The sequence below is a fragment of the Myripristis murdjan genome, chromosome 8 (assembly GCF_902150065.1).
Source record: "Myripristis murdjan chromosome 8, fMyrMur1.1, whole genome shotgun sequence".
NCBI classification, from domain to species: domain Eukaryota; kingdom Metazoa; phylum Chordata; class Actinopteri; order Holocentriformes; family Holocentridae; genus Myripristis; species Myripristis murdjan.
The window spans coordinates 23,467,198-23,486,966 of record NC_043987.1 but is presented as its reverse complement, the minus strand read 5'-3'; the positions used below and the strand labels follow the sequence as shown (position 1 = coordinate 23,486,966).

Below are 19,769 nucleotides of genomic sequence, written 5' to 3'. Positions count from 1 at the left end.
GATTGGATCTCTGGGACCACCTCATTTCAAAGCAAGGGAAATTAGATGTTTTGTAACTGTTTTGCCTCCAGGGACAATTTGGCACGTTCTTATTTGCTGGTCGCAAGCTATATAAAAATATACATTCTTAAAAGAGGGAGCACTATGGCTATGTGTGTTTGTGTTTTTATCAAGCCCAAATATGGAAAACCCTGATGGTCCGTGGCATTGTAAATCCGCTATTTAGTTCTAATGCTCCATTAAAAAAAAAAAAAAAAAAAAACTCTCTGAAGAGTGAGAGGATAGTGTTATTTGCTGATTTGACATTTCCTGCAGAGAAATGCGGAGGGAAAAAAAATACATATCCTGTTATCAACACCTTGGCCACATTCCTCCTAAATAAACCCAGTAAAACAATCGACTTTCCCATGTGGTTTAGCTTTCCTCTTGAACTGTCACATATTTGAGCAATACATATACACTATATTACCAAAAGTATTCGCTCACCTGCCTTTACTCATACTATGAACTGAAGTGCCATCCCATTCCTAACCCATAGAGTTCAATATGATGTCGGTCCACCTTTTGCAGCTATTACAGCTTCAACTCTTCTGGGAAGACTGTCCACAAGGTTGAGGAGAGTGTTTATAGAAATTTTTGACCATTCTTCCAAAAGCGCATTGGTGAGGTCACACACTGATGTTGGTCGAGAAGGCCTGGCTCTCAGTCTCCGCTCTAATTCATCCCAAAGGTGTTCTGTCGGGTTCAGGTCAGGACTCTGTGCAGGCCAGTCAAGTTCATCCACACCAGACTCTGTCATCCATGTCTTTATGGACCTTGCTTTGTGCACTGGTGCACAGTCATGTTGGAAGAGGAAGGGGCCCGCTCCAAACTGTTCCCACAAGGTTGGGAGCATGGAATTGTCCAAAATGTTTTGGTATCCTGAAGCATTCAAAGTTCCTTTCACTGGAACTAAGGGGCCAAGCCCAGCTCCTGAAAAACAACCCCACACCATAATTCCTCCTCCACCAAATTTCACAGTCGGCACAATGCAGTCTGAAATGTACCGTTCTCCTGGCAACCTCCAAACCCAGACTCGTCCATCAGGTTGCCAGATGGAAAAGCGTGATTCATCACTCCAGAGAACGCATCTCCACTGCTCTAGAGGCCAGTGGCGGCGTGCTTTACACCATTGCATCCGACGCTTTGCATTGCACTTGGTGATGTGTGGCTTGGCTGCAGCTGCTCGGCCATGGAAACCCATTCCATGAAGCTCTCTGCGTACTGTACTTGGGCTAATCTGAAGGTCACATGAAGTTTGTAGCTCTGTAGCAATTGACTGTGCAGAAAGTCGGCGACCTCTTTGCACTATGCGCTTCAGCATCCGCTGACCCCTCTCCGTCACTTTACGTGGCCTACCACTTCGTGGCTGAGTTGCTGTTGTTCCCAAACGCTTCCATTTTGTTATAATAGAGCTGACAGTTGACTGTGGAATATTTAGGAGCGAGGAAATTTCACGACTGGATTTGTTGCACAGGTGGCATCCTATGACAGTTCCACGCTGGAATTCACTGAGCTCCTGAGAGCGGCCCATTCTTTCACAAATGTCTTGTTTCACAGTCTGCATGCCTGAGTGCTTGATTTTATACACCTGTGGCCAGGCCAAGTGATTAGGACACCTGATTCTGATCATTTGAATGGGTGAGCGAATACTTTTGGTAATATAGTGTATGTTAGAGCTCCACGGTGCATGCCATCCTCTCAGGGGAAGTTACAAAAGCCAGTTTCTTATCAATGCTGCAGAAAAAAATAATAAAATAGAAAAAAAAAGAAAATATGCAAAGGTTACATAGGCCTCCATTGCATACTACACTGATGCATTTTGGAGTATGGCTCATTGGTCACATGACCCAATATCTGATGAGATGACTGGCAGCAGAAATGTACTTCTCATGATCAGTGAAGTCACAAAAAGCTATTTCCCCATCTGACTTCACTTTCTGTGTGCATGAGGTCTCTTGGGTTTGTAGTTTTTGTTTTTTTTTGTCAGATTTGATCTGCATTTTACCAATTCTGCAAACCAAGCAGGTTCTCATAGTCTCACCTTTATGGTAAAAGGTCTCACCTACAGTTGAGACACAGAGATGATTTTAATTTTGGTATTTTGGTGCTAATCTTCTGGTCGGATTGACTCAGTATCAGTTTGGTTAGTGAGACGACATTGATAATTTCATTCCGTGAAATCCATCTCTTTGGTTTATGCACGAGTCACATCCTGTGCTCCATCGGCTATAACTGAATTAATTTGTTTTCTGTGCACTTATCATGTGGAAAATGTGACTCATTTAATGACACACACACGGGAAAAAAAAACCAACAGCAAATCAAAGCGGCTCTGCATCCTTGTGAGGCGGCCCCAACATAAACACTGATCTGTTGAGCAGCAGAGTAAACTTCCCCTGCTTGCACTGGTGCGCACACTTCCTGAGGGGATTGAGAGATGCATCAGATTGAACTTCATTCTCCATAAAGATCGGAACTGTTTCCCTCCACAGTTAAACACAGCAACCAGGAAAATTCAAGCCACATGCTGATCCCATTTGTCTCCTGTCCTCATCTCCGCTTGTCACTGTATGTGAACCTTTAATCTGTGCAAATCCTCCTAAAAGGAATAATGAGAGCATTAGTGATTTTAAAGTTGTTTTTATTACATAATGAAGCAAAAACTGATCATATCATCTCTAATTATATCAAGTATAAGCATAACATGTGTTGCATGTATTGGGAAAATTACAGTTTTCAACTTAAAATCACAGAATGAGATAAGCCAGATCTTAAATCTAATCACTTTTCTCTAAACAGCTCGTAATCCGTTCCATGTGTTGAAATTGCCGAGATTACAGCAGTTTTATGATAAGTCTAAACAGCAAAAGCTAGGTTTCGGACACTGTCATTTATATTAAACTTAATATGAACTTTGAGTGAACTTTAACCCTAACACTAACTGATACAAAGTTGTTACTATGTTACAAGTTAACTGATAGTCAGCTGATGGTGAGTTAGGCATTTACATGAGACTGGTTAATATGAAGTTAAGTGTCTTTGTCTCAGCTGATGCAAAGTTGAAAATTAACCCAATATAGAGTCAATATAATGTGACCAATGATTTGTGTCCTGCTATAAGATAATGGAAACAGATGATCTCTTTGCTAAGATGCATTTTGAGAAATTTCAAAGATGTCAGTGCTTTTTTTTTTTTCTTTTTTTGCAAGAACTGGATCTGTTTTCTATAAACAGCTTGTAATCTGTGCCATGTATCGAACTTGCTAAGATTATAATTGTTTTATCATGGGACAAAACGCAGCAAAACCTAGATTCATTACATAATATCTTTGTCTTAAGATCATTTGTTATCACTTTCTTCTGGCTGTCTACTGTAAATATCCAATATAGTACCAACTTTGTGTCAACATAGCATCAACCTAACAGGAGATCCTCTCTGATAACAAGTTGATATTGAAATCAACTGGTACAAAGTTGAGCGTTTACATTCGACAGATTGATATAAAGTTAAGTGACATTATCTAATTTGTGAAGCTCCACTGATACAACATTGACACTAAGTTAAAAATGAACATTGCACCGCCAAAACATAGTGTGATCATTTTCCATCTAGTGCAGTACAGTGAGCGAAGATGATATCGGTGCTAAGATGGGTTTTGAGAAACAAGGCTGCTCTGTTATTGTTATGAGGAAAGTGGATTAACTAGCTGTTTGCACTTATTTAATGTGTTCTACAGCTTATTTTTCATTTCCTGCTCCGTGACTGCGGATTAAAATCTCTCGTGGCAACAGCCCAACTGCAACAAACCCCCCACTCCTCCAGCCAGGCGGTTAATGTTATCGTCCCCAACACCAGCGGCCTGGGAAACACTGTGGCCAGTGAGGAGGCATAGCCGGCATAATTGGAGACATGATTGGGGAACAGTAGATATGTGTGAGTTTTAACGGCCTGTGGGAGGGCTGGGGGGTCCCACCCAGGGAGGCTGGAGAGGAAGCTGTGCAGATGGAGGTCAACGTTGGGCGGGTCACATCCTACTCACTATTTATCCTGTTATTCCCCTCTCCGCCAACACACAAGCAAGATGCCGTCAGGGGAACTGTCTCAAAAAGCCTGATTTTGTCTTCGGTTTTGGTCCCCAGGACACCTTTACAGTCAACAGTAACTGTCTTGTGAAAATGAAGGCATGTTCCTACCACCGAACTGTTAGGAAGAGTTGTGAAATGCGGTCATCAGGATAAGCCTGCCATGTAATCTTATAAAAGCCTTTTAAATCAGGATAATTTGCAAGAGTTTCAGGGCTGAGCCGGTATTAGTCATGTACAAAAGACCCAAGAGCAACGTGATGGCATGGTTGGGCTGGTGGAATGCCTTCAAAGGCTTTGAAGATCTTCCAGCTGATGCTCATCATTTCCATATATGAGCCTCTTTCTTTGATTTCCTCTTGGAAGTCTTGGTGGTATTATGTTTTTCTTGTTTCTTTCCAGACTGTTACTGAATTTGGCATGCGGATGCTGATACTGATGCTGGCTAATGTTATGTTTTTTTTTTTTTTTTTTTTAAATGACTAAAACAGGCAAAGACCATCCTCAGATGTTAAATATATCTGTGGAGTGAGACACACTTACATCCTCTGAAGTGATATCTTTAACAGTGCCTTCTTAGGACAGGCCAAGAATAGTCTGAGACTATGGTAAACATCATCTAGCAGCGTTCAAAAATCCTGCAACAGGAGACAGTGCTGCACAACAGGATGCATCAAACAATGAAATCATCTTTCACTGCAACAGGTTGGTGTTACCCCTGAAATTTTGTTCTTTACAAGCACTGACATCATATGACATTAACGCTCTCCACTGAAATGAGTGTAAATTAAATTATTTTTGGTAAATTTGCTGCTCATTGTGGCAAAGCGACACACAGGAGATACTTTGAAATGAATAATTGTGCAAAAAATATAATTAAAATGAAATTCAAGGTGCACTGTGCAAAACTGATGGTCGACAGCAGTGAGGACCATTAAGACTCAACTGAAACCAATGCAGAACAAGCATGAAATCCATCATCCGTCAGCTGAATCCAAACTGTCCTCACTTCAATCAGTCTGCAATTTTGCATAGTGCACCTTTAATTAATAAAATCTGTGAAGACGATTCAATTCCACTGTAGGAGGTTAGTTTTTATGGAGCTGTGATCAGGGACAAACCTCCTATCATATCAGCAGGGGTCAGCACCAACTGGCAAATACTGATATTTAATAAAAAGCCAATATTGGCTTCAAGGAATACTCCAAAGTTATGGGCAAAATACCCTTTTTCCAACTTACCCAGACTGAGACAAGATTTTGGATACCATCACCTCTGTACATGCAGTTCCTATGTCTATTGTTGCTATATTCCAGTCATTTCAGAAGAAATTAGGCGGTTGGAGCTTTTTTTCCTTCTGCCTGTTGCAGGGATCTGCACATCACTAAAGGTACAGGAAGATTGAGCACCAATGAAATTCTCCTAAAACAACTCTTGCTTTTTTCTTTTTAGATTCACATGATAAACTATGTAAATAAGACAGCCATGGAGTTGCTGTAAGGTTTATTTTTTCAATTTGATGAAGCTAGGCTAATGACTCCCATAGACTTCGAGTCTTTATGCTAAGCCATTAAGAAGTGCTATCCACAGGGACTGAACCACTGGCCATATAGAGGTGAAGATAGTATTAAACATCTTGTCTCAGCCTGGAAAAGTCAGAAAATGATATATTTTGCCCAAAACGTTGGACTATTCCTTTACTGTATCAGTCCAACTGATGAAAATCTGCATGTCTGTATTCAGGAGGATGTGTGAGCAGCCTGTACACACAGAGGTAAAAACAAAAGGCCACATTTCACAAAAATAAAATCACAGTGAGTGCTCTTCTCGGGAATGTGCCGGTGATCACATTGTGTCTCTGAGGTCGGGGCAGGACAGTGAGCCAGGTCAGACAGACTTTGGCCAAAACCAGCAAACCACCAGTCTGACCTGGGGAAGTAAACATCTTTTCCGTCAATACTGCAGACACAAAGGGATGTCAGGGGACGATGACCCTTTCCCGCTAATCAGAGGGAGACAGGCCGAGAGGAAAGGACTCCGCCTTCAACTCCTGGACACATAGTGATGAAGTTTCCATGTTTTTGCTGGCTCAAAGACAACGGGGAGATAGGTACCTGTATCCTTTCTGGCAGAAAACTACAGCTCCTGGCTTTGTCTGGAAAAGAGGGGCTCGTGAGGTCCAAGCTCAATCATTCAAACCTGTTTGTAATCCTCTACATTTTGAAGGAACTCTTTGTTCAAAACAGCATGAAATTACTTGCCTGCCCTTAAATGTGATCTTTCCCCTTTTCTGCAGCATTTTTGTGCAAAATGTCAAAGTATGAACCTTACAACTCTATTCATTTTGGTTTTTTTCTGCTAAATAACTTGCACCCATAAGGCGGTCAGTGTTTTCATGTTTACATTTAATTGACACCAAAAGCAAAAAGGGTGATTTCTCTGCAATTTTGAGAGTGGAATATGTGTGAAGTATAAATCATTTCATGGACATACTGTAGATATTAATGCATGAAAGCCAGTAAAACTCCCTGTGTCCTTCCAGGCAGCAGCTGCAGCTCTCTCAATAGGAGATGACCAAGAACTTTGAAGGAGAAAAAAAAAACGATTTTCAAACACAATGTGGCCAAGCCATGGGTAAAGATGCATATCTAAGTATTATTTGACCTGTGCTTTCTTCCTGCCGGCTGAAGTTCAAGATTTGTCCAGAGGCCTGACCCACTTTCTTTCTTCCACCCTGATCATTTTGACCCTGGGCTGTGACCCCTGTAATGTTATACAAATGTCATGTATCACGGGACTGACAGCTCCCCTATAAGAGGCAAGCTTTTGCCCTGTGAACATTGTCTGAGGGCTCTTTGTGGCAGGACAGAGACCCCTGGCAAAACGAACAATGGTGTTTTACCGACAGGGTCAGGCAGAAAAAAACAGCAGGACAGTGGAGCTATGTTCCCTGCTCACAACCTCCATTTCAATCTGCTTCAGCAGGGCTTTTCCTCTCTGTTCGTGCAGTCAGGCAATGTGTTTTAGAGGTAACCACTTCTGTGAGCGATTCCCTTTTTTTATAATGAGGGCAAAGTTAATTCATGCTTGTTGCAGTTTATGTTTTGGCATAGTACCGATATCCCATTTTTATAGTTATCCATTAGCTTTAATATTTATGGTCAGAGAGACAAAAAAATTCATGTAATATTGTATGCAATATACAATCCTCTGGCCTATGTATTGGCATTTGGCGTCAACACTGCAAACATCTCTGTTTTTAGAAGTTATTTCATCTCATACTGAGTCTTCAAAATTTTGTTTTTCTTCAAGCAAATGAAAAACTCTGGCACTGGGATGAAATAATCCCTCTTGTTTCCAAAACAGTTAAACTCGTGTTAGGAATTTTCTCTGCGAACAAGTATAAATATGTTGAAATAAGGCAGATCAGCTCACTAGTATCAAGAAAATGACACTTTAAAAAAAAAAAAAATCTGGGAACAGGTTGATTAACATTGGAAACATGTGGGATTACCTCTGCCAGTGAGATGAGATAAGATTTAAGAAAAACAACATTTTTAACACTGAATGTTAGACTAAATAACTTGTTAAGATGGAGATACTGTCTTTCAGTGCACTGGCTTGGCATTTGTAGATTCAGGCTTGGCAGCGGTTTCCTCTGATATGACAAGCCAAACCCTGTCAGAAAGGATTTCAGCTATGTTGAGCAATAACACCACTAAGTCTGCTCCTGGAGTTTTACTGCAATAAGGATATGATTTGCTTTGGTGTCTCACACATTCTAACTTTGCCAGAGAGAGTGGGCTATCTTTCAGACTATTGAAGTGAACGGTTTATTGCCCATTTATTGCATACTGAGATAACCTGATGAGGCCAAGGTTTGATCAAAGACAGTGACAGGGAGTCGCATTCCTCTGCAGCCATCACCTCAAAGGAAATGACTCGACTGCAGTAAACAGTCAGGACAACAAGCTGTGCTTTTAATCTCTCTTATGTCTGCTGCACCCTGTGGCTTTGAAGCTCCGCATCTCCGACTTGAAACTGTCCCGCGATGCTGCATTCCGCAGTCACTCTGTCCCCGTTTGTTGGTCAAGATTCAACTTTGTGTCTGTCTGGTCTTCAAACCACATTGTTGGCTGTAGCTTCTGGACGCCGCACGACACTGCAGGCAGGGAATGACAGGCACAAGGCAAACATATTGCTCTAGGAAGCAAAATAGTCTGCCACAATGAAGCACTTTGTTTCACGCATGCAGTATTTGTACAGACAGGCACATGGCTTGTTCGTGACAAGTCAGGCAATAAAATTACAGACACTGAATTTTGTTATTTTGTCTGAAATATCGATTTCATGTTTTAGTCATATGAAAGGTAAACATCGAGCTACTGTGAAGCTAAGCGAGAAATATAAGATTTCTCTGCAGCAGAAATAGATGTGTGCTAGCTGTAATAAAGGCACATTTTGTGAGCCATCCCAGGGTCCAAGTCCTATTTTATGTCCCACAGAACAGACGGCTTAGTGATGCCGGCGCAGCAACAGGCTGCCATGGAAACCAGAGTTGTCTGTTGTTGTGCGACTGTGTCACAGATCTGCCCTTTTGCTCTGCCCTCCTCCTTTAGTGGCGGCACACTTTCCCTGGGGGATTTCACATACAACATCTGTCCTATCTTCCCCCCTCTGCCCCCACCACTGACCCACCCACTCCAAAAGCCAGAGAGGGCGCCTCTTTCAGTGAAGGCCAGCCACACACACCTGCTGAGAGGGTTAGAGGTCACCATCCAAGCATGAACACATCACCATGATATGGCAGGACTCCAGCCTACATTGCGTCAGTGAGGGACTTTCCTATTTTCACATACCATAAGGCAAAGGCTACTTTTTGGTTCGCATGAGGTTTTTGAAATTTTAAGTAGAGATTCTCACACATGCACTGAGAAATAACACCATACAAAAGAACAATGGCTTTCTGATGAACTGTCTTCTGATCAGAAAACCTCCATTGTGCATCAATGAATGCTCTCTGGTGCAGCATAGGACTGCTTTATCAAATAGTATTTCCTTGTGTATGCATGATGGCTTAATTTCTGTTTCATCATGTCTGGGTTAAGAAGTCACCCCAGTGTAATGAATATTCCCAGCCAGGCTTAAAATAAAAAAACAAAAAAAGCATCTTCACCTCTAAGCGTTATGCACACAGAGTTTGACAGTGTTGGCTACTGAGAACACAAGTAGCCAGGATTTTGTGAGTGATTACTTCAGCCTCTCAAAACAAATGCACTTTCTGTTTTCCCAGGCTGTAGCGGCGAGCTGCTCCATCATGTCACCGGCAAATGTGGAGACAGAGGGAGAGGGAGTTCCCTGTGGTGTGCGTTCAGCCTGGTGGACTGCCTGCAGCCTCACAGAGCCCAAAAAGGAATCGCCCGGCCCTCATCAATCTGGCCGCACATTCCACAATAGCTGACAAAGGGACTCCACTCTCTCCGTGGCAGATGGCCTGCCTCGGGCTGTCCAAGCCAAGCTCCCATTGTTTGCACTCAGGGTTTTGATGCAGGGACCTTTGCTCCTCCTCCTTCAGAGTCACAGAGGGATGTTGGGGCATAGGATTTGAATTCAACCTCTCTGTATTTGGCTGAATAACACAAAGTGTTTTGCGCTTATTGTGATCTGAGTCACACTGTACAGGAAACCTCTGAACTCGTGTAAACAGGCCGTTGGCATAATGACTTGTCAGAGTTGTATTTGCATTTTCACAACAGTTGCGATGCCTGTGGATGAAGCTGGGCTTTTATTCCCACAGGAATATAGGAGGCAGGCTTGAACCGCGACAGGCTCTCACCATCCAGCATCACAGAGCGGTAGCCGTGTTATCTATTGTTGTCTGCAACCAAGACACATCAGGCCAAAACATAGCTATTTTTGGGAGGGGGACAGGAATACGCTCGAAAGCCTGATCCTGACTTTGTTGAAACAAGATATTATTGTAGCTTTGCACCCAAACAAAATTAGAAAGTACACAATAAATGCTTGGAAGCAGGCTGTGCAATGGGTTTTGAGGCCTTGTAACAGTTTTATGACGTTGGGGAATGCCTCTTCTGTGTACCATTCTTCACAGTCTGAAAGTGGAGGGAAGGGTGGCTACTCTCTTCTTTGTGACGCAGATTTCTTGAACGTGCACACCAAAAGCGCACAGGATAAAGCAGCTTTGACTAACTCTATTCAGCAATTAGCATAAAGCTGCCTCACCATTAGAGAGCATGCAAGCCCTCTCTCGGTGTTTTGTGAGAGAGCAGGCTATGTTTAACACATCTGTTGTCTCCCATGTCTGTGCAGCTCACAGACAGGTCTGTTCACAGTGATCCCTTTATTCGGCTTTGAAAAGACCTATAGGGGCTCCTGATAGATGGCCTTCATTCCTGTGAAAATTGCAACCCGGATAATGAGAAGAATGGAGAGCCACCACTCCAGCACACCCCCTGCTTCAAGCCCCTAAACATCCTTTTAAAAGGCTCCTCTTAAACAGTCTGATGCTGAGCCTAATCACGTTGAAAAAAGAAACCATGTCTAAGCAAGTTTTATATCCCGCCTCTATAGCTGGTGCTTTTTCCACTGACACCAACAATTTCAAAGAAAAAGGTTGAAGCAAAAGGAAGTGCCTATCTGAAGTGACTGATGCTATGAAAAGTGAAAAAAAGAGAAGCAAGAAGACCTGTGACACATCAAATTATTTTCAACTACACAAAATAATAGGCAAGGAAGCATTCTACCTATGATTTCATGTGTCAAAATACTGTGTTTAACTCTCAATTCACATGTCTGAGCTCTTTTTCATTTCTACATTCAGTGTTTCGGGGCCCTGGAAAAGAAAATTAAATTAATTAACCCTGGCTGTTCGTGATTATTCAAATTTGTATGACTAATATTTTCATGCCAAACAGCAATTCGAATCAAAAGTTTCCATGGAAAAAAGGAACAAGAAAATTGTGGCCTGGGTAGGATTAAGGTCAGGGAGGCCAGAGCTTCTTCCATGAGAGATGTAAATTATTAAGTTTAGAGGATGTTTACTGCTGTGCTTCAGCATCATGCGGTCAGGACAGTACCAGGATGGAGAGACAATTAGACAAAACAATGTCCTATTTATAGATGGGTCACTACTATTAATAAACCAGTGGAAAATCCCGCGAGCAGATGACACTCGAAGATATTTCAAGCTGTCTTGGCCATTGAAGATCTATCTTGTCCGTTCTCATTTCAGTCATTCTCCATATATATTAAATGTATTACAGCTAATGTGCATTTTTATGTGTTATATTGGGTCTGGGTGGCTCCGCTTACATGTGAGACATTCTTTCACTAATGACTTCTCTAATGCTGTTATCAGAGCAAAGCCAGGGATCCTGATGTGTCATCCATTTATCTTGCTAAGCTGTTACTCCAACATGTGTAAGAGGCACCACAGCGCCTGTTAACATCGGTTAAAATCAAAGATAATGTCAGCCTTTTCAAGCAACTGCAAAGGGAATCAATCTAAAGCTCAGCTGATGATAGCTTTATTTCTTTAAAATGTATATTATACTCATATACCAGCTGTGAAATGAATCTAAAAGGCCATGAGGTATATACACTGTTTCTTATCTTCCTTCTTGCTGAGAATCACATTGAAGTACTGTGTTCATTATTTTTCCATGTGCCATAACTGTCCTGAAAGTGGAGTGTGTTATTTCAGTCGTCGGTGATATTCCCTCTGCATTGTCCGTCTGTAGTTGGTGAGATCCCCCCTTAAATCAGAATGGACACTTCTGGATCGACACAATGGGGAGCATTGTTTCTCTGTGAAAGGGGAGCATGTGCTTTGCTAATGCCGCACTTGCAGCAGCCAACCTCCGGGACAACTTCTACATTCAGCCTTTGATAAAGGAGCACAGTTAGGCATGGATGACTTCCTCCAAGGTGCCTGGAGGTTGTGGGAAAGGGCCAGTGAGCGAGTGTGGCCTCAACTGGGGGCCGGCCGCGCCTTACTGAATGGGCTCCAAGGACCTTAATGATACGGGGCTACCTCCAGCTGAGCCCGTGGGTTCACTGGAGATCACATGACCAGGACTGTCGGGACATGAGGGAACCAGTGTGATGAGGATTGCTGGTGTGTGTGTGAGAGAGAGAGGTAGAAATATAAATAGAGATAGCAATGTCTGTGTTTTTTAACCTCTTCAGCTCCGCCTGTCCCATCAGTGGGTACGTCATTACAAATGCATGCTGCTTGGGTCAAACCCACAGAAATGTGTTTTCAATTCAAATGGAAATCCAAAGGTTTCCAAAGATACCAAATATGTCATGCTGAATTGCAGGGAGATGTGTATAAAATCACACACAAGACATCCAAATATTTTCTGTTTAATTTAATGGTACAGCCATAAAACAATGGCGTCTTGGGTTTGTGTTTGGGCAGCAGATCCAGAATATGTGTGTGACACTGTGCCAGCTGTGGGACCATTCTCTCAAATTTCTCTGTTTTCTCTTATTTTCCTGTTATGAGAAAAAATAAGAGAAGTCAGCTCCAGATTCACCAAATGTTTCTAACCATCCAAATCTGCTCTTACCCAGGTGTGCTGGATGAGGAATCCCACCTTTTTGTAAACTGGAGACGTGTGTCTGAGCATTTATTATTAGCATAAGGTAACGCCCCCTGAACACTATATAAGTGCAGCTGTCGTGCTGTGTGCAACATACTCTGGCACACGCCCAAGAATTGGAGAATTCACCAAAACAAGGCTGTAGGAAGGAAAAGAAGTTTGACAGCTGAAATGAAAATTCATTGTGATTGGTGGCTCTTGATGCACTGTACCATTCAAAACTACACTGCCTTTCCTGTCTCCCTCAACTGTGACAATTGGCAATAATACCCCAAAAATATTTTTTAAAAAATACTCTACAACATGAAATAATTTAAATATGGTTTGCTGAATGCGTTTTTTATGTTCTTCAATTTTAAAATGTATGTTTCCATGTGTTGATGAACCAGTTTTTCGGACTGTGACAATCAGAGATTATTTTCTTGGTAAAAGTGCTCCCAACCCCTGTGGGATTTTTTTCTCTTAGCTAAGATAGAAGCCCAAATAGAAAACACTGGTGGAATCAATAGATACTCACAGAAATCAATGGGTACTAAGACCTAAAATAAGAGCAAATTGTGGATACAAACAAAAAGAAGAAATTTGTTTGTACACCATTTCCTGCATCTGTCCCAATGTCACAAAATATGGAAAAAAAGGAACTTTGACCTCAGAAGCTACATCAGCTAAGGGGAAAATTTAAGGGAAATCAGAGCTTTAAGGGGTTAAAGAGTCATGCCCTTGCGTGCATGATCATGCACACAGACACACAGTCATAGACACAGGCAGCTTAATTATCTAAACTCTAAACAAAAAGAGAAATTTCCCATCTCGAGTCTTTTTCACCCTACTGTACAGTGCAGTTTCAGAAGGCTGCCATGTGTACTCAACCCGGTGAAGACAAGTTCCTGATAGCGTGTCCTTCACCATTTATGGATAGGAACTTTTTGCATACCTTATGGCTTTTCAGATTAATTTCTGGGCATGCTGTCAGGCCTAACACAGGGTTAACAGTGTGCCCAGACAAGGCCGGGGCCTGCAGCTGGGATGGGGACTGGGGGCAGCAGGGGCTGAGCCGAGGTCAGGGCTGTTTGTGCCCAGCCTGATCTTAGGCACATCTGTGGCGGTATGAGGGCCGGCCCACAGACGGCCTCCTATTAAACAGTGTGATTAGTGTGGCGCCCGTATGGAAGCCGGCGAGGGGTGAGGGATGGCTGCCTTCTGAGGGAGATTAATATAAGAGCACAGGCAGGGTGGAGCACCTGCCCTTCGTCTACTGAAAGCCTAGCAGAGCATGAGATCTAACACTATCTGATCTGTTTTTGGAGTGTGCCTCAGTGTCTGCTGCTCATACCAACCCATGGCTGTAAATGGTATCAAGTAACTCCTGAGAAATTCTCGGTCGAGGCATGTGATGTGCAAAACTAGTAGAGCAAAAACTGATTCTGAGGTAAAACCTCGTAAGAGCAGTGTTAGATCTACGGGAGGAGTGCCTTTCTGGTATGTAGCTGATGTTCAGGGTGAACCTTAGCTCATCATGTGATTTTTTTCTCTCCCTGAAATCTGTAACTTGATCTACTCTATCCCAGTCATATAATAAGCCATGCAGCAGTTGGGTCCTAACATAACCTGCTTCTCATGGATGTCTCCCGTGGGAAATCAAAAGGCTTGTAACCCGCGCTAATGCTACAGTTTCCCACGGATACTACAAGAGCTAAACAAGGGGGATACTCACAGAGGTCAACTCAGCATCATGTTTCTGACACTAGTCTGCTGAAACGCTTCTGCATAGGTGGAGAGATTTTAATGATTCACACATTTTTTGCACAAGCTAAGATTTTTTTTTACATGGAGATCCTGTTTTTTTTTTTTTTTTTTTTTTTTTTTTTTTGAAGTTTACAGTTAAAAAAACAAAACAAAACAAAAAAGAGAACATGCTAAATCCCTATTCTTTTCACCAGTCCCTGACAGTAGAACAAGGCATCTGCTAATCCATTTAATATGAGAGGATCAGCCCAGTTGGACCCACCACAAGGGATAGACTGCTGCTCTGTGGGATGGAAGCTGCTCTTATTCCCCAACTGGAGCCAGGCCAACGCTGGTGCCAGGAATTAATTCTGCTAACACACAGAACAGATTCCTTTAGCTGATCAGGTTGGCTGGTCTGGGAAGTAGGTGTGTGCGTGTGTGTGTGTGTGTGCGTGTGTGTGTGTGGCACTGACAAAGATGCAGGTTGCAGTCTTTCCCTGGCAGGTGGCATGCTCAGTGTATGCCATGTGGCAACCCCTGCTCTGTGTTATTATCCCTCATCCCTTAATACAAGGTTCTCATCCTTTTGCTCTCATTTAACACCAATCCCCTCTGCTGTTAATAGCATTTAACTAACGAGAAATTAAAGGATAGCAGGAAACCTGGAAATTTGCTTGACAAATTAGAAATTAAGAGACGACTGACAGAATTACAACATGGTGGTAAAATTAAGTCAGAAAGACAAGACTAATTGGTCAGTAATCTTGATAACATTTAGACAAATTGACTTCACTGAAAGGAACATAATTAAGAAAAAGAATCAAAATGTCCCTGCTTCAGCTGCTCATGTAAATTCAGCTTCCTATGTTTGCCCAATTACCAGATAGGCTTAGGCAATTAGCTATCATTCACTATCTTGTCTCTTAGTGTTTTCACAAGGCAATAAAGTAATTTACCCGCCTTACAGTCACATCTGCTTTACATTGTCAGGGCTTGGTTTGTCTGGCTGCCCATGTTTTTGTATATCACCCCACTCTTTGTTTGAGCTCACTCTTGCTAAACAATAAGCCATTGCAGAACTTTGCTACTCTTCATATATTTTATGAAAACACATATTTCACATTTGGACACAATATATGAACCAAAAAGTCAAAAGAGCCATAAAACAGCGACCACAAGAAAACAAATTGGAACTATTTACACTGTGGAGACAATTAACCTAGATCCTCTGGGGATAATTCATCTGTATGGAAGTAAAGTTGCTTGGTAACAGACCTCTGACAGAGAAAACATGCATTTAGTCACAACTACTAAGTTCCCAAATAGGTTGCAGATGCAATCTGATATTACTAATTGTGTGCATGATTGACCTTGAAGTCCTGGCCCATCTGTTAATGTTGTCGTCTGTGGGGTATCACAGTATCAGAGGAGAGTGCAGTGATAGAGCTCAGACCAGTTCAGGGGCCCACAGCACCACAAAAATGTTAGGGGCCCCTGCTGATGGGGGATGTTTTGCAGTAGTTTCCTTTCAGCCCGTTGGGAGCTACCAAAAGGCCCCGAGGCCAGGAAAGTGAGGAGGTCACAGAGGTTTGGTCATTTCTAAACAGATCGAGTGTCGGTGCACTCTGAAGTGCGAGACTCGAGGGAAACCTCTGTCCTTTTTACCTGCAGTCACGTGGAGACCAGTGGCAATCAGAAAGGACTTCTTTTTTTGGAGTTCACACACCTCATGCAACAGTGACTAATGAAGGAAAACTCTTACCTTCTTTTATTCTCAGTCATAAAGAATCTCAGGTTTCTAGGGATGTTTATTGTCACAATTTTCCCACTTGGTTAGTATTTTATGATGTAAAAAACATTATGAGGTATTTGCTTCTTGACACACCATCCTATTTTCTTTATTCTTTAAATTTGCAAAGTCACAGTCATTTGTACCCACGCTGTACTTTAGGGAGTATCCCACTTGTTTATATTTTGCTCTTGCCGAGATCGTGTTATTCATAGTTGTTATGTATTTTGGTATACATTCAGATTCAGTATAAAGCCAGGGGGCATCCGGATTTGAACCGGAGACCTCTTGATCTGCAGTCAAATGCTCTACCACTGAGCTATACCCCCACCTTGTCTTATCTTTTTTTGATTTGAAACATTTAAAGGAGTTGTAGAAAGGACAGGCTTCCGTGTGTTTTTCAGATAACCTAGTTTGAGGGAAAATGGGAAGCTTATGCAACAAGGGACCAGCCATAACATCTAATCCAAGTGATTTTCACATAGGCAGTTAACACTAAACCAACATTTCTACAGCTACTGTCGTCTCCCTGTGAAATAAAGACAGCCACACAATACACATACCACCCACATAACACACCCTAAACGTAACCTCAGCAGTTTCCCATCGGAGTCTCTCACACAACAGTAACACTCTGCTCGCCGTCCCGTGAGAGTCTGACACATCAGCATGCCCTGTCATTTACACAGTATCAGATCCCCGAGCCCTATTCTTCCACTATAATACATGGACAGATCAGATCTCTGCATCTCTGCATATTCCACATTACACACACACACTCACACACAAACACACACCAATATAAAGACCTCCCTGTAATACTGGTGAGAAAAAGGAAAACAAATAGGAAACTGCGCCAGTCTCCCTAGCATTTTTAATTGGTGCTGTCCCACTAATCACATTTGTGTTTTGCTCTTCCCAAGAGATGTATCTGTGAAGCTGTAAAGGCTAGACTACACTAGACTACAGTCCTCCCAATTTAACATGCCAGTCGTTTGATGTAACCAGAACAACAAGGGCCGACACAAAGGGACAGCGATGGGAAGCATTAGGCTGAAAGAGTGGAAGTAGGGCAGAGGCAGGGGGTGACTATTAGCTCTGAACAGTTATGCAAATAGCCCCTGTTTGCCTCTATTAGTTATGGAGAGGAGAGGAGAAAGAGACCAATTATGACAAGGGGCGAAAACACTGGGCCCACTTTAAAATAGGACATCACCACCGGCCACGATGTCGCCTTGAGTTTCCTGATATCTCTTGCTCAGCAGTCGCATGACTTTTTAAATGTTTTTAATCTCACATTTATATCTCTGCTACCTCAGAGTGTTGAGCTAGTGTATTGAAGTGAGGCATTCACAGCCACAGCTTTAATCTATGAGGATACATTCCCCCAAAATAAAACAGTCAAAACTGTGATGCAATGATGTGATGCAGTGATTTTAAAAGATATCAAACCTCTGGCCGAGGTGTACTGGCCAGCTCATTGTGCTGTGCTACATTTAAATGCAAAAAGCCCTTGTGACGGCACACAGTAGACAATGCTTTGGGTACTTGAACGACTCCAGTGTTACCCCTTTTGTCCGCTGGATTTCCCATTGTGTGTCCCAGTAAGGTAGCTACTGGCCACAGACAAAAGGAGACTGTATACTGGCTGAGTAAAAAACGTCATTTATCCCAACAGAGGAGACTTGTCCTCAGGCTTTTTCATGAGAAACAGAAACTGCCTATCACTTACCCATTTGCATAAACTGTAAATCAAGGTTGTCAACACATTTCACGAGTCCCTCGAGCTCAATATTTTGTGGAAACACAAATCGGAAGAGTCAACAATGGAATATTGTGTCTCCTGTAGCATTCCCTGGGTTTGTACAGCATACAGCCGACCACGCTGTTGTGAAACACAAGAAAGATGAGGATTGCTGATATGACAAATCATGTTTTGTATTATTATCGGGTTTTGCTTGGTTGTCACAACTCTGATGCTTGCAGGCAAATTGGAAATAAGAGAGGATTTATATGCAGTCCTTATTTTGGCAAAAGGAAAAAAAAAACATGCCCAGACTTGCCAGCATGTAATCTGACCGCTGCTGGTTCTAGTTTGACCATCAACCGTTTGACAAAATCAGTTTGTTTTGGTGGAAAAAAAGAACATGCATCACTTGCAAATGGCAACATTCTTATACTTACTTATACTTAAATATTCGCATTCTACTACAATTTGCTATTAGAGATGGAGAGTGGCCATAATGTCTAACCATATTTTTACAAAAAATAAGTTGCTACTAAGTGATAATATGGCATGGCTCTTCATTGATGAAAGGTTTGCTTTGACTCGTACTAATATAGCATTAGGTGCATTTGGCCACTTGATTATTCAAGAATATTTGAATTGGTATTGAGATCATTGATTACAGTAGATTTGTGAGTAGATGAATTGAAATGGGGCACAGTTAATAGGGAACAGACATTTTATATACACTGTATAATTGTGTTCATTTACATTAACTTTGTTATTACTTAAACATGTGTTATCCTTATTTCATTGTCTAAGTTCAGAAGCAGCACAGCTCAAAGCTCAGTTGGGCTTCAGTATTAGGGAGGTATGTATGTGTGTGTGTAGAAGTGTGTGTTTCAGACTTGCCCAGTGCCCTGCTTTGCCCTGTTTATGTGCAGGAAGTCCATAAAGGGAGCTTTATGTGCAGATCAATAAAAATGGTGTGTATTTATTTGTCTGTTGAGCGGCGCACCGTTTTGAGCTGTAGTCCTTGGAGAGCATCCTCTAACGCTGCACGGAGGGCGAGGGAAACTGAAACCAAGTTCTGAGGGGCCGACGGCTCCCTTGGCTCCCACTTCTGGTGTGACCTGTAATCCTATCAGAGCTGGTGTGTCCACGCAGGGAAAATAAACAGAACCAAAGACTGATTCCCCACCTCCCTGCACTCAATCACTGATCCTCAAGAGTGCAACCATGTCAGAGACGCAGGGATGAAGACATGATGAGCTTTAACGAGGAGCATCTCTGAGGCCTTTTTAACTTGATGTGGTCTTAGTGCATTTACACCTCTGTAACTTAGCAGTACTTGTCATTATATGACACTTAGAGAGTGGAGTACAGTGACAGCAGAATACCAGTCATCCGTATTACAATCAACCAGTATGTAATGGAGCAATGGAGCCTTAGCATTCTGCAGAATATTCCTGTGACCCTGGAATGAATGTGTAAAAGAAAAGCGGTAGGAATAGAAATAAAAATAAGAGCAAAGTAGAGAGTTTGAGTGGATTTTTAAGAGAAAATTAGAGCAAGTAAAGAAGGAAAATGTCTTATAATTCAGTGAGAGGAGTTTAGCCTGAGGTACCTCTGGGAGAGGCGAGTTTCCAGTCCACCAGGGGTGATGGGGAGTGACTTCACCTTTAGGAGGCCACGAGGGAGAGAGGTCCAGTTAGAGTTTAGTGAACTTTGGGTTGCTGCAGGGAAGGGAAAGCAAAGCCGACAGTCATGTCAG

General features: G+C 42.3%; 1 non-coding gene across 1 annotated transcript; it reads right to left on the bottom strand.

Moving 5' to 3' along the window:
- Nucleotides 1–16,526: 16,526 nt before the first annotated feature.
- On the bottom strand, nt 16,527–16,598 carry trnac-gca (transfer RNA cysteine (anticodon GCA)). Its single transcript has one exon. It is a non-coding gene; the product is annotated as a tRNA-Cys (tRNA).
- Between the last annotated feature and the right edge of the window lie 3,171 nt (nt 16,599–19,769).